The 15,599-nt window shown below is 47.6% G+C and overlaps 1 protein-coding gene across 1 annotated transcript in view; it reads right to left on the bottom strand.

Moving 5' to 3' along the window:
- LOC126167560 (putative phospholipase B-like 2) overlaps positions 1-15,599 on the bottom strand; it is a 158,911-nt gene that overhangs the window by 125,953 nt on the left and 17,359 nt on the right. The window lies entirely within an intron of this gene.

Raw genomic sequence — 15,599 nt, 5'->3', positions numbered from 1 at the left:
TTAAATGTGTGTGTGTGTGTGTGTGTGTGTGTGTGTGTGTGTGTGTCAATCCGTTGTCTTGAACCACCACAGTGAGATGGACCAGCGTCGAGCTATTACAGAATCGAAGAAAGATTATAACGTTTTTGGAGAATGAAAATCGTATCAATAAAAATCAACACAGGTTGCGCAAACAGAGCTCGCAAAACTCAGCTAGCTCTGTTCTCCCATGAGATCCATAGCACAGTAGACAACGGCGCTTTGGTTGATGCCGTGTTCCTTGCCTTCAGGGAGCCATTTGGCACAGCACCGCACTGCCTTTCAATGAAAAAAAATTCGACCTTATCGAGCACCGGACCAGATTTGCGACTGGATTCAAGACTTCCTTGCAAACAAAATTCAACGTGTCGCTTTTAACGGCACAAAGTCGGCAGATGTCAAGGTAATTTCTGGAAAACCCCAAGGAAGTAGGCCGGCCGTAGTGGCCGAGAGGTTAAAGGCGCTACAGTCTGGAACCGCACGACCGCTACGGTCGCAGGTTCGAATCCTGCCTCGGGCATGGATGTGTGTGATGTCCTTAGGTTAGTTAGGTTTAAGTAGTTCTAAGTTCTAGGGGACTTATGACCACAGCAGTTGAGTCCCATAGTGCTCAGAGCCATTTGAACCATTTTTGAACCAAGGAAGTAGGATAGGGCCTTTATTATGTGTTCTAGTAGAAAGCGTCAGAAGTTCTTTGTCAGTAGTCGCAGATGATGCGGTTGTTGGAGTCATAACGACTTGCAGAATGACCTGTGGAAAATTGATGAATGGTGCAACCTCTGGTAGTTGAACCTGAGGAAAGAAAGCAAAAATGGTTCAGATAGCTCTAAGCACTATGGGACTTAACATCTGAGGTCATCAGTCCCCTAGACTAAGAACTACTTAAACATAAGTTAAGGACATCACACACATCCATGCCCGAGGAAGGATTCGAACCTGCGACCGTAGCAGCAGCGCGGTTCCGGACTGAAGTGCCTAGAACCGCTCGGCCACAGCGGCCAGCGGAAAGAAAGCAACTACCGTACATCTAAACTACTGACGAGAAACTGCAGGAAGCAGTATCCACCGTAGAAAATCAGAGTAACCACTCAGAACAACCTTAAGTGGAATGACCACATAAAACAGTAAGAAAAGCAGATGCCAGACAGATTCATAGGAAGAATCTTAAAAATGTAGCTCATCCACAAAGAAAGTGACTTATAAGGCGCTTGTTACAACAGAGAGAAGATCCAACAAAGATCGGCGCGTTTCGTCACGCGATCGTTTAGTCTTACCTAGGTGTTCAACAAACTCCATTGGCAGACGTTACAAGACAGGCGTTGTGCATCACGGAGAAATTTGCTATTGAAATTTCGAGAGAGCACTTTGCGGGAAGAGTCGGACAACTTATTACTTCGTCCCGCATAAATGTCGCGTAATGACCACGACTAGAAAATTCGAGAAATTAGAGCCAGTACAGAGGCTCACGGACAATCATTCATCCCACGCGCAACTCGCAAGTGGAACAGGGTAGGGGGGGGGGGGGGGGGGCATCACTTAGTGGTACCAAAAGAAACCTCCGCCACGCACCATTAGGTGGCTTGCGGAGTATGATGTGTACGTAGGTGTAGATGAAAGTACTGTGTTTGGAGGTACCCATGACCACATCGTGACTGAAGATGCTCAGTTTCTTGGTGTATCAACAAGGAATGACCAGCTTATTTACAGCCAAGTAACACGGCGTAAGAGCAACGGTCGTAAAAAGATCCTTCCGGACAGGACCAGGGATAAGTGTGACGCCATATCAGCGACAGACTGTTTCAAATGCTGCTGTCCGTGAACGCAGGAATGTCTCAAGCAATTTCCCAGCGATCACTGCTAAGGAAATTGCATGCAATGGCCACTGGAGTCGGGTACCTCGCGACAGGACATTGCTCATAGCGACACGAAGTTGCACGTCTTACAGGGGCCAAATAACACAGACTACACATTAGTGTGGAGGCGTGTAATACGTCACTGAGAGTGGCTACTTTGCCTCTTTTTTTTTTTCAAATCATGCAAGGCGCGGGGTGCACTTAGCCCGTAGTGTGTGGAAGGTACAGTTCAGGCCGGAGGTGGTTCCGCGATGTTTTGGTGGTGTTTTTCGTACCACGAATAGAACGCATCATTCAGGTTACCGTAAACATCAACCAGCACTCTTATTTCAACGTTCTCGTAGATCAAGTGTTGCTGAATAAGTTGTGCACATTCCAGTCTCCAAGTTTACGACAGTCGTGACCACAGGGCTGCCCACAAACATTCCTGGTTTGCCGAACACTCAGATGCTCTATAGCATCTTGACGTAGCCACTAAATCACCCGATCTTAATCCGATGCAAACTGTCTGGAACTGTTTGGAACAGCGGTGGAAACGTGACAATCAATATCGTCGCAATTTGGTAGCTTTAGTGTACCTAATCATCAACGAGTGGCTTCAGCTCGATATGGGAAACCTGAAGAAATTCATATTCTCTCTCTTCCTCGCCGAATTGAAATTATTAAGGATAGGGGCGGTACTGCATGACAGTGTGATGTCTCCTGCGTTAGCCCGTGTACTTATGTATCAGCAGTACCGGAAAGTAATGCTTTTTTGTATACATTAAATTGAAACGGATAAATTGTTGACTACTTTTTATTGTTAATAAGAGATGCAATCACCCCTGATGTGCAAATTTTCAATGCCGTATCGATAAAAAATCAATTAGTATTTCAGGAAAATTTCTGGAGATGGTATTTTGAACCTCATCCAAAGTTTAACATTTTTTGCCACTGAGAAAATGTTGTAATGATCGGAATGAATGGAAACCCGAAGGCTACGAAGCCTAGCACTGTGGGTGAGGCAATACCTCCCACCCCAATTCATAATTTTTTCCAGGGCTCATCTTGGGCAGTGCGGTCTTTTATTATCTTGTTGCAGAATAACATCTTTTCCGTTGACACTCGCTGAGCACTTTTCAATTGAAAATGGATTTATCTACCCTGTTGTTCACAGTAAAGGTCTGCATTCTGTCTGTCCAGGTTTCAGCACCTCAAAATGAACAACTTCACGAATACTCCAGCAAACACACAAAAGCGCCTTTTTAGAGTGAAAATCTTGCTTCGTGGCTATACATTTCGGAGAGAGCCACTGCCTTTTACGCTCTGAATTATCAAAGCCGACCCATTTTTCCATCTCCAGTGATCTGCATTGCGCCGCTGAAGCAGTACGTTGCATGTGGTGGACCGATTGCTTTGTTTTTCCTTACTAATTTGAAGCAAACGCTCTAGAATGGTAGACCAAAGCTAATTAAGGTTCTTTGACGATTCCTCGATTATCTGACACGAATTTGCTCCTATTTCTGCCCTTAGAATGTCACTGTCTGGAGTTTTTGGTCGTACTTCAAAATGGTTCAAATGGCTCTGAGCATCTGGACCGGAAGACTTGCTTTTCTGAAGTGATTTAAGTTTCATCTAGGACAGCGCGGGATGGCAGTTCATTGCTTTGCTGAACATAATACGACGCCATTAATCAGCAGTCCATGCTTCCAGATCACGACACAACTCCAAACGAAACAGTTCGTGTTGTGATGATGACGGCACCCTGTGTGTGGGACGGTATTTTCCTAGTCCAGCTGCTGTTAGGTTGCAACCACTGGTACGGTATATGCAGAATGTAGCAGCTATCCCCGTATGGCATGTGCAGATGTGGAAGTTTTTCAGTGTGCATCAAGCTTATCATGGTGATCCTCCCTTGAGGTGGTCAGACATGATCAATCTGAACGTTGCCGACGAGTGTGCGTACCCTCACTCTCCGCATAGACCAATACTGGGCCACTGTCACACTGTAATGCTTCACAATCCGGATACTGCACAAATCAACCTGCAATGTGGCCCCTTTTTTACTAATGCTGTATCATACCGGTAACTAGCCTCACCACTTCCCAACAGTGGTCACTCAACGTGTGTCGCTGTTCATGTCTCTTCTACACTGAAGAAACGAATAAACTGGCACACCTACCTAATATCGTGTACGGCACCCAGAAGTGCCGCAACACCATGTGGCATGGACTCTAATAACGCCTGAAGTAGTCCTGGAGGGAATCAACACCATTAATCCTGCAGGGCTGTCCATAACTTTTGAACGGTGTGTTGCAAGACACCCGTACATATGCTCAATGACGTTCATAACTGGGGAGTCTGGTGGCCAGCGGAAGTGTTTAACTCAGAATGGTGTTCCTGGAACCACTCTGTAGCAATTCTGGGCGTGTAGGGTGTCGCATCGTCTTGCTGGAATTGCCCAAATCCGTCGGAATGCACAATGGACATGAATGGTTTCAGGCGATCAGGCAAGACGCTTACGTACATACCACCTGTCAGTGTCGTATCTAGATGTATCAGGGGTCCCACATCACTCCCACTGCACACGTCCCACACCATTAGAGAGTCTCTACCAGCTTGAACAGTCCCCTGCTGATGTGCAGAGTCCACGGATTTATGAGTTTGCGTCCTTACTCTTACATTTTCATCCGCTCGATACAATCTGAAACGAGACTCGTCCGACCAGACAACTTGTTTCCAGTCATCAAGAGTCCAATGTCGGTGTTGACAGGCCCAAGCGAGGCATAAAGCTTTGTTGTCAAGGGTACAGGAATGGCCCTTCGGCTCCGGAAGCCCATATCGATGATGTTTCGTTGAATGGTTCGCACGCTGATACTTGTTGACGGCCCAGCATTGAAATCTGCAGCTATTTGCGGAAACGTTGTACTTCTGTCACGCTGAACGATTCTCTTCAGTCGTCGTCGGTCTCGTTCTTGAAGGATCTTTTTCCGGCCGCAGCGATGTCTGAGATCTGACTTTTACCGGATTCCTGATATTCACTGTACACTCTTGAAATGGTCGTACGGGAAAATCCCCACTTCATCGCTACCTCGGAGATGCTGTGTCCCATCGCTCGTGCGCCGACTATTACACCACGTTCAGACTCACTCAAATCTTTATAGCCTGCCATTGAAGCAGCAGCAACCGATCTAACAACTGTGCCAGATTTTTGTCTTGTATAGGCGTTGCCGACCGCAGCGCCGTATTCTAGTTGTTTACATATCTCTGTATTTGAATACGCATGCCTACACCAGTGTCTTTGGCGCTTCAGTGTATATTCCTCCCTTAGTCTCCCGCGATAATGTTTACCTCCAAATTTCCCTCCAGTCCTAAATTGGTGATCCTTGATGTCTCAAAATGTGTCCTATTACACGATAGCTTCTTTTAGTCAGGTTGTGCCATAAATTTCTGTCTTCCCCAGTTCTATTCAGTACCTCCTCACTAGTTATTCGATCTGAGCATACAATTTTCACCATTCTTCTGTAGTAGCACATTTTAAAAGTTTCTCATCTCTTTTTGTCTAAACTGTTTATTCTCCACATTTCACCTTCGTGCAAAGCTACATTCCAGAAGAAGGCTTTCAGAAAACAGTCCCTAACTCGTAACTAAATATTCTGCGCTGAGAAATCGCTTTTTTTTATGATATGTATTTCCTACTATAGCCAGTCTGCTCTATATTTTGTTTACCGCGGCCATCATTTCTTATTTTACTGCCCAAAATAGCAAAACTTATGTACTACGTGTAATTTGTTATTCCCTGATATAATTGGCTCAGAGTCACCTGATTTAATTTGACTACATTTCATTACTCGTGTGTTACTTTTATTGATGTTTGTTTTGTAAGCTCTTTTCCAGATGCGACACATTCAATTCAATTGTTCTAAGTCCTTTGCTGACAGAATTCTACTGCCATCATGAATAACAAAGTGGCGGCTGCTTTTAACTGCTACTATAGTCACTTTCCGATAAGGTTGTTACTTTCGGAACACCCTGTCGTTCAGCCCAGTTTTGTAATCAAACACTGCACCGCTGTTCAGCTCAATCCCCTTATCGAGCAAGAGGTGGAAAACACGCTAGTACGTCTACGTGTGCACAGGGTGGCAAGAAACCGCCTGAAAAGCTTGTAAGGTTGTTGCAGGGTATGCTTTGATGGAAAATAAGTGATAAGAAAAGAAATCCATACTTTGCGCTGTTCCAAAGTTAATTAGCATTGAAGTTAGCCAATCAGGCCATTAGGCGCGCCAATTCGGGCGGCCAGCGAGAGACCGTGTCGGCAGATGTGTTCTTCGTTTGGTTCCCTTAAACCAAACAAGAGAGCGATACAAAGGAAAGAGACTCGACTGTAGTAAAAATCGAGCCTAAGTCAAAGGCCGTCTCGCGCGCTATCATGAGAATAACTGACACTAATTGTACGAGGGTGAGTGAAATGAAAACCTTCAATTTGTAATAACAAATCGAAATTTCGCGCCGTTATCCTGTAAGTTGGTAAGCGTGCTACAAACAGCGTGCAGAATGGCCTGTAGGTAGCAGCATAGTGCAGATGCACACATAGCGTCGCAGTATCAGTATCAAGATGGCCGCCCCTCTTGCGACTTGCATCAGGAAAGAACATCGTTCTGTTATTCGGTTTTTGCGTGGTGAACGTGTGAAACCTATTGAAATTCATCGACAAATGAAGGTTCAGTACGGTGATGCATGTTTGTCACAGCAGCAAGTCTACGAATGGAGTAGGAAGTTCGCAAATGGTGTGACTTCAGTGGAAGATGCTCCTCGTCCAGGTCAGGCACAACGATTTGTGACTCCACAGAACATTGCAGCATTTGAAGCCATAGTGAAGGAAAACCGCCGAGTGACACTGAATGACACTGCAGCATGTTTACAGACTAGTCATTGGTCGGCACACCACATTGTGCATGATGTGCTCCAGTTTCACAAAGTGTCTGCAAGGTGGGTGCCACGGCAGCTGACTGAAGAACTCCTTCGGCGCTTTGAACGAGAAGGTTATGGCTTCCTTCCAAGAATCGTTACTGGCGACGAAACCTGGGTTCACTTCCACCAACCGGAAACGAAGACAGCGAGCAACCCAGACCTTGCACCAAGTGATTTCCATATGTTTGGACCACTCAAAGACGCAGTGGGAGTAAAGAAGTTCCGTTCTGATGAAGAGGTACGCCACGCGGTGCATGAGTGGTTGTGCGGACTACTGAGCGTGGGGGAGATTATGTCGAAAAGTGATACAGCTTTGTACCACTTCTGCACAATAAATAATATTTAAAAAAATATTTAAGGTTTTCATTTGACTCGCCCTCGTATCTGGCGGGCCACTTGAATTTGCGCGCGCAACGACCCGATCTGCCGACTTCAACACTTATTAGTTCAGAAACGGCGCAACGTATCGAATTTTTTCTTAACAATTATTTCTCAGCGTAACGTACCCTACAACACCCTTACAAGCCTTTCACACTGTTTAAGGTAATAATTATGGTAATTGACTTAGGTTGAAATATTTCGTTTGATGCAATTCTTGTAATATAATAATAATAATAATAATAATATAAATAAATAAAACAAATATAACACCAAGAAACGTTAAAAATTGATTTAGTATCGGCATAATTCGTGCCAGCAGCCGCGGTTATACGATTGATACAAGTGAATATTATTGGTTAAAACAGTTGTTTATATTATTAGGGTTAAAATATAGATTTGTAAGGTGAAATGTTAAAATTTATTTGTAGCTCTTTTTATGAATCTGTGAAATTTAAATAATAAACTAGGATTAGATACCCTATTATTTTAAATGTTAATTATATTTACCAGGGTACTATTAGTTAAGGTCTTTAAACCCAAAGAATTTGGCAGTATCTCATTCCATTCAGAGGAACCTACCCCGTGATTGATAATACACGATTTCATAAAAAGAGCTACAAATAAATTTTAACATTTCACCTTACAAATCTATATTTTAACCCTAATAATATAAACAACTGTTTTAACCAATAATATTCACTTGTATCAATCGTATAACCGCGGCTACTGGCACTAATTATGCCGATACTAAATCAATTGCTAAATCCAAAATCACTAGATAATTAAATCAAATTACAAAGAATCAAGGGTTCTGGATGCGAACATTAACTGAGAGGAGTAGTGTCGGATACGCACAGCTCAGAGTACAGTAATAACAGCAGGAGCGACTTCGGCAGATGACTCGACATGCGTACGTGTTAATGGCAGCCGTTGCGGCTTGCATAACCTGGCGAGCTCTGCGCCCCGTCACAGGCTGTCATCTGCACCTAGCCTGAGCCGAACTACAGCTGTGTGAGACCGCCGGCAAAAGGGCTTCGTACTTTGTGCTCTCCATTTCGTGTTCAGACAAGAAAGGAAGTGACATTAAGAAACAAGAGAAAATATTGTACGAGGCCGTGCTGAAAAATAATGCTTCTGAATTGTTACATGAAAACTCTTGAAGCTTTTTACACTATTAGCCATTAAAATTGCTTCACCAAGAAGAAATGCAGATGATAAACGTGTATTCATTGGACAAATATGTTATACTAGAACTGACATGTGATTACATTTTCACGCAATTTGGGTGCATAGATCCTGAGAAATCAGTACCCAGAACAATCACCTCTGGCCGTAATAACGGCCTTGATACACCTGGGCATTGAGTCAAACAGAGCTTGGATGGTGTGTACAGGTACAGCTGCCCATGCAGCTTTAACACGATACCGCAGTTCATAAAGCGTAGTGACTGACATATTGTGACGAGCCAGTTGCTCGGCCACCATTGACCAGACGTTTTTTCAATTGGTAAGAGATCTGGAGAATGTGCTGACCAGGGCAACAGTCGAACATTTTCTACATCCAGAAACCTGCAACATGCGGTCGTGCATAATCCTGCTGAGATGTAGGGTTTCGCAGGGATCGAATGAAGGGTAGAGCCACGGATCGTAACACAACTGAAATGTAACGTCCACTGTTCAAAGTGCCGTCAATGCGAACAAGAGGTGACCGAGACGTGTAACCAGTGGCTTCCCATACCATCACGCCGGGCGATACGCCAGTAAGGCGATGACGAATATACGCTTCCCATGTGCGTTCACCGCGTTGTCGCCAAACACGGATGCGACCATCATGATGCTGTAAACAGAACCTGCATTCATCCGAAAAAATGACGTTTTGCCATTCGTGCACCCAGGTTCGTCGTTGAGTACACCATCGCAGGCGCTCCTGTCTGTGGTGCAGCGTCAAGGGTAACCGCAGCCACGGTCTCCGAGGTGACAGTCCATGCTGCTGCAAACGTCGTCGAACTGTTCGTGCAGATGGTGGTTGTCTTGCAAACGTCCCCATCTGTTGACTCAGGGATCGAGACGTGGCTGCACAATCCGTTACAGCCATGCGGATAAGTGGCCTGTCATCTCGACTGCTAGTGATACGAGGCCGTTGGGATCCAGCACGGCGTTTCGTATTACCCTTCTGAACCCACCGAGTCCATATTCTGCTAACAGTCATTGGAGCTCGACCAACGCGAGCAGCAATGTCGCGATACCATAAACCGAAATCGCGATAGGTTACAATCCGACCTTTATCAAAGTCGGAATCGTGATGGTACGCATTTCTCCTCCTTACACGAAGCATCCCAACAACGTTTCACCAGGCAACGCCGATCAACTGCTGTTTGTGTATGAGAAATCAGTTGGAAACTTTCCTCATGTCAGCACGTTGTAGGAGTCGCCACCGGCGCCAATCTTGTGTGAATGCTCTGAGAAGCTAATCATTTGCATATCTCAGCATCTTCTTCCTGTCGGTTAAATTTTGCGTCTGTAGCACGTCATCTTCGTGGCGTAGCAATTTTAATGACCCGTAGTGTAAATAAAACTAACGTTGTTAACATTCTGTATGTTTATTCTTCATGTCTGCATCTTTATTTCTCAACACAGTCACTCTGGCGACAAACATTTCTCCCACCCACAGACCGGTTTGTTGGTATTGTCAACTACAGAACATTTCTCTCTGTTGACAAAGCCACAACGCCGGCCTTGCGACCGAGCGGTTCTAGGCGCTTCAGTCTGGAACCGTGCTACTGCTACATTCGCAGGTTAGAATCCTGCCTCGGGCACGGATGTGTGTGATGTCCTTATGTTAGTTAGGTTTAAGTAGTTCTAGGGGACTGATGACCTCAGATGTTAAGTCCCATAGTGCTCAGAGCCATTTGAACCATTTTGAGTACCACAACCTCACCTCCTCTTGCATCGCTTCATTACTAAGGGAAATTCTAGAAGATATTCTTTGTCTGGAAACAAATGAAAATCGGATGGAGCCAAGCGGGTCTGTATGGAGGATAACCGATCAAAGTGAATCCAAGACGTCGGATTGTTGGAGATGTCTTAGCGCTCGTGTGTGGTTGGGCGTGTCATGCTGAAGGAGAGCATACTCTGGACGAAATCTTCGAATTCGAAATTTGAGTACAGCTCACTGTTTCTCACGCACCAACGTAGTTACGTTACCCATCGTCATGTTACACGCTACAATTCAAAGCCCTCTAGCAGCAGTGGTCTGCATATACACTCCTGGAAATTGAAATAAGAACACCGTGAATTCATTGTCCCAGGAAGGGGAAACTTTATTGAAACATTCCTGGGGTCAGATACATCACATGATCACACTGACAGAACCACAGGCACATAGACACAGGCAACAGAGCATGCACAATGTCGGCACTAGTACAGTGTATATCCACCTTTCGCAGCAATGCAGGCTGCTATTCTCCCACGGAGACGATCGTAGAGATGCTGGATGTAGTCCTGTGGAACGGCTTGCCATGCCATTTCCACCTGGCGCCTCAGTTGGACCAGCGTTCGTGCTGGACGTGCAGACCGCGTGAGACGACGCTTCATCCAGTCCCAAACATGCTCAGTGGGGCACAGATCCGGAGATCTTGCTGGCCAGGGTAGTTGACTTACACCTTCTAGAGCACGTTGGGTGGCACGGGATACATGCGGACGTGCATTGTCCTGTTGGAACAGCAAGTTCCCTTGCCGGTTTAGGAATGGTAGAACGATGGGTTCGATGACGGTTTGGATGTACCGTGTACTATTCAGTGTCCCCTCGACGATCACCAGTGGTGAACGGCCAGTGTAGGAGATCGCTCCCCACACCATGATGCCGGGTGTCGGCCCTGTGTGCCTCGGTCGTATGCAGTCCTGATTGTGGCGCTCACCTGCACGGCGCCAAACACGCATACGACCATCAATGGCACCAAGGCAGAAGCGACTCTCATCACTGAAGACGACACGTCTCCATCGTCCCTCCATTCACGCCTGTCGCGACACCACTGGAGGCGGGCTGCACGATGTTGGGGCGTGAGCGGAAGACGGCCTAACGGTGTGCGGGACCGTAGCCCAGCTTCATGGAGACGGTTGCGAATGGTCCTCGCCGATACCCCAGGAGCAACAGTGTCCCTAATTTGCTGGGAAGTGGCGGTGCGGTCCCCTACGGCACTGCGTAGGATCCTACGGTCTTGGCGTGCATCCGTGCGTCGCTGCGGTCCGGTCCCAGGTCGACGGGCACGTGCACCTTCCGCCGACCACTGGCGACAACATCGATGTACTGTGGAGACCTCACGCCCCACGTGTTGAGCAATTCGGCGGTACGTCCACCCGGCCTCCCGCATGCCCACTATACGCCCTCGCTCAAAGTCCGTCAACTGCACATACGGTTCACGTCCACGCTGTCGCGGCATGCTACCAGTGTTAAAGACTACGATGGAGCTCCGTATGCCACGGCAAACTGGCTGACACTGACGGCGGCGGTGCACAAATGCTGCGCTGCTAGCGCCATTCGACGGCCAACACCGCGGTTCCTGGTGTGTCCGCTGTGCCGTGCGTGTGATCATTGCCTGCACAGCCCTCTCGCAGTGTCCGGAGCAAGTATGGTGGGTCTGACACACCGGTGTCAATGTGTTCTTTTTTCCATTTCCAGGAGTGTATGTAAACATTAAGAATAAAGATGTAGCACGTTAACGCTTGTTTTATTTAAGCAGCTTTAAGAGTTCACACAAATTATGAGGTTTCACTTTTCAGCTCGCCTTCATTAACTTAACGAAGTACTTTTTTAGCCTCGTTTGTGAAACAAGACTAAAAAAGTATTTCGTCTAGTTAATTCATTAAATTATCCAATGTGTCATCGAGAACCCACAGTTGCCTGAAACAAAAGAAAATACACTACTGGCCTTTAAAATTGCTACACCACGAAGATGACGTGCTACAGACGCGAAATTTAACTGACAGGAAGAAGATGCTGTGATATGCAAATGATTAGATTTTCAGAGCATTCACACAAGGTTGGCACCGGTGGCGACACCTTCAACGTGTTGACATGAGGAAAGTTTCCAACCGATTTCTCATACACAAACAGCAGTTGACCGGCGTTGCCTGGTGAAACGTTGTTGTGATGCTTCGTGTAAGGAGGAGAAATGCGTACCATCACGATTCCGACTTTGATACAGGTCGGATTGTAACCTATCGCGATTTCGGTTTATCGTATCGCGACATTGCTGCTCGCGTTGGTCGAGATCCAATTACTGTTGGCAGAATATGGAATCGGTGGATTCAGGAGGGTAATACGGAATGTCGTGCTGGATCCCAACGGCCTCGTATCACTAGCAGTCGAGATGATAGGCATCTTATCCGCATGGCTGTAACGGATCGTGCAGCCACGTCTCGATCCCTGAGTCAACAGATGGGGACGTTTGCAAGACAACAACCATCTGCACGAACAGTTCGACGACGTTTGCAGCAGCATGGACTGTCACCTCGGAGACCGTAGCTGCGGTTACCCTTGACGCTGCACCACAGACAGGAGCGCCTGCGATGGTGTACTCAACGACGAACCTGGGTGCACGAATGGCAAAACGTCATTTTTTTCGGATAAATCCAGGTTCTGTTTACAGCATCATGATGGTCGCATCCGTGTTTGGCGACATCTCGGTGAATGCACATGGGAAGCGTGTATTCGTCATCGCCTTACTGGCGTATCGCCCGGCGTGATGGTATGGGGAGCCACTGGTTACACGTCTCAGTCACCTCTTGTTCGCATTGGCGGCACTTTGAACAGTGGACGTTACATTTCAGATGTGTTACGATCCGTGGGTCTACCCTTCATTCGATCCCTGCGAAACCCTACATCTCAGCAGGATAATGCACGACCGCATGTTGCAGGTCCTGTACGGGCCTTTCTGGATACAGAAAATGTTCGACTGCTACCCTCGCCAGCATATTCTCCAGATCTCTTACCAATTGAAAACGTCTGGTCAATGGTGGCCGAGCAACTGGCTCGTCACAATCCGCCAGTCACTACTCTTGATGAACTGTGGTATCGTGTTGAAGCTGCATGGGCAGCTGTACCTGTACACGCCATCCAAGCTCTGTTTGATTCAATGCCCAGGCGTATCAAAACCGTTATTACAGCCAGAGGTGATTGTTCTGGGTACTGATTTCTCAGGATCTATGCACCCAAACTGCGTGAAAATGTCATCACATGTCAGTTCTAATATAATATATGTGTCCAATGAATACCCGTTTATCATCTGCATTTCTTCTTGGTGTAGCAATTTTAATGGCCAGTATGTACTTTCCAAATTCGCTCCCACATCACTTCATTACAGCGGATCTTCCAGGTTCCTGGAGAAGGCCCGCATCTCGTGGTCGTGCGGTAGCGTTCTCGCTTCCCACGCCCGGGTTCCCGGGTTCGATTCCCGGCGGGGTCAGGGATTTTCTCTGCCTCGTGATGGCTGGGTGTTGTGTGCTGTCCTTAGGTTAGTTAGGTTTAAGTAGTCAGACGTCAGCGCGTCTGACACCCGTGGAGAATAGTCGTGCCTAGTTCCCGGTATAACCAGGGGTATTATATTGCTGGGAGGGCCGCACCGGGGACTGATGACCATAGATGTTAAGTGCCATAGTGCTCAGAGCCATTTGAACCATTTTTTTTTCACGGAGAAGAACACGATGAACTGTTGCACAGACAGTGCTAGAAACGGTGAAAGTTCCTCTGTACGATTTCAAAATTATAGTTTGATTTGGACATTGACAGGCTGATAGGTGAACTGATTCTACTTCATGTAACAACGCGCCTTGAGATGCTGTAGAAATCGACAAATTAGGTACTGTGTTGTCCGCTTTCCCAGTTGAGACGTCAGCGCGTCAGACACCCGTGGAGAATAGTCGTGCCTAGTTCCCGGTATAACCAGGGGTATTAGATTGCTGGGAGGGCCGCACCGCGGTGCACTCAGTCTCGTGATGCCAGTTCAGAAATCGCATTGTTTTCAGGGTCTGATCGCGGAGTTTAGTTTATATACACTCCTGGAAATGGAAAAAAGAACACATTGACACCGGTGTGTCAGACCCACCATACTTGCTCCGGACACTGCGAGAGGGCTGTACAAGCAATGATCACACGCACGGCACAGCGGACACACCAGGAACCGCGGTGTTGGCCGTCGAATGGCGCTAGCTGCGCAGCATTTGTGCACCGCCGCCGTCAGTGTCAGCCAGTTTACCGTAGCATACGGAGCTCCATCGCAGTCTTTAACACTGGTAGCATGCCGCGACAGCGTGGACGTGAACCGTATGTGCAGTTGACGGACTTTGAGCGAGGGCGTATAGTGGGCATGCGGGAGGCCGGGTGGACGTACCACCGAATTGCTCAACACGTGGGGCGTGAGGTCTCCACAGTACATCGATGTTGTCGCCAGTGGTCGGCGGAAGGTGCACGTGCCCGTCGACCTGGGACCGGACCGCAGCGACGCACGGATGCACGCCAAGACCGTAGGATCCTACGCAGTGCCGTAGGGGACCGCACCGCCACTTCCCAGCAAATTAGGGACACTGTTGCTCCTGGGGTATCGGCGAGGACCATTCGCAACCGTCTCCATGAAGCTGGGCTACGGTCCCGCACACCGTTAGGCCGTCTTCCGCTCACGCTCCAACATCGTGCAGCCCGCCTCCAGTGGTGTCGCGACAGGCGTGAATGGAGGGACGAATGGAGACGTGTCGTCTTCAGCGATGAGAGTCGCTTCTACCTTGGTGCCAATGATGGTCGTATGGTGTTTGGCGCCGTGCAGGTGAGCGCCACAATCAGGACTGCATACGACCGAGGCACACAGGGCCAACACCCGGCATCATGGTGTGGGGAGCGATCTCCTACACTGGCCGTACACCACTGGTGATCGTCGAGGGGACACTGAATAGTGCACGGTACATCCAAACCGTCATCGAACCCATCGTTCTACCTTTCCTAGACCGGCAAGGGAACTTGCTGTTCCAACAGGACAATGCACGTCCACATGTATCCCGTGCCACCCAACGTGCTCTAGAAGGTGTAAGTCAACTACCCTGGCCAGCAAGATCTCCGGATCTGTCCCCCATTGAGCATGTTTGGGACTGGATGAAGCGTCGTCTCACGCGGTCTGCACGTCCAGCACGAACGCTGGTCCAACTGAGGCGCCAGGTGGAAATGGCATGGCAAGCCGTTCCACAGGACTACATCCAGCATCTCTACGATCGTCTCCATGGGAGAATAGCAGCCTGCATTGCGAAAGGTGGATCTACACTGTACTAGTGCCGACATTGTGCATGCTCTGTTGCCTGTGTCTATGTGCCTGTGGTTCTGTCAGTGTGATCATGTGATGTATCTGACCCCAGG

This window comes from Schistocerca cancellata, chromosome 1 (assembly GCF_023864275.1).
Source record: "Schistocerca cancellata isolate TAMUIC-IGC-003103 chromosome 1, iqSchCanc2.1, whole genome shotgun sequence".
NCBI lineage: Eukaryota > Metazoa > Arthropoda > Insecta > Orthoptera > Acrididae > Schistocerca > Schistocerca cancellata.
Note: the sequence above shows the minus strand (reverse complement) of the source record. Positions and strands in the feature narration are given on the sequence as shown.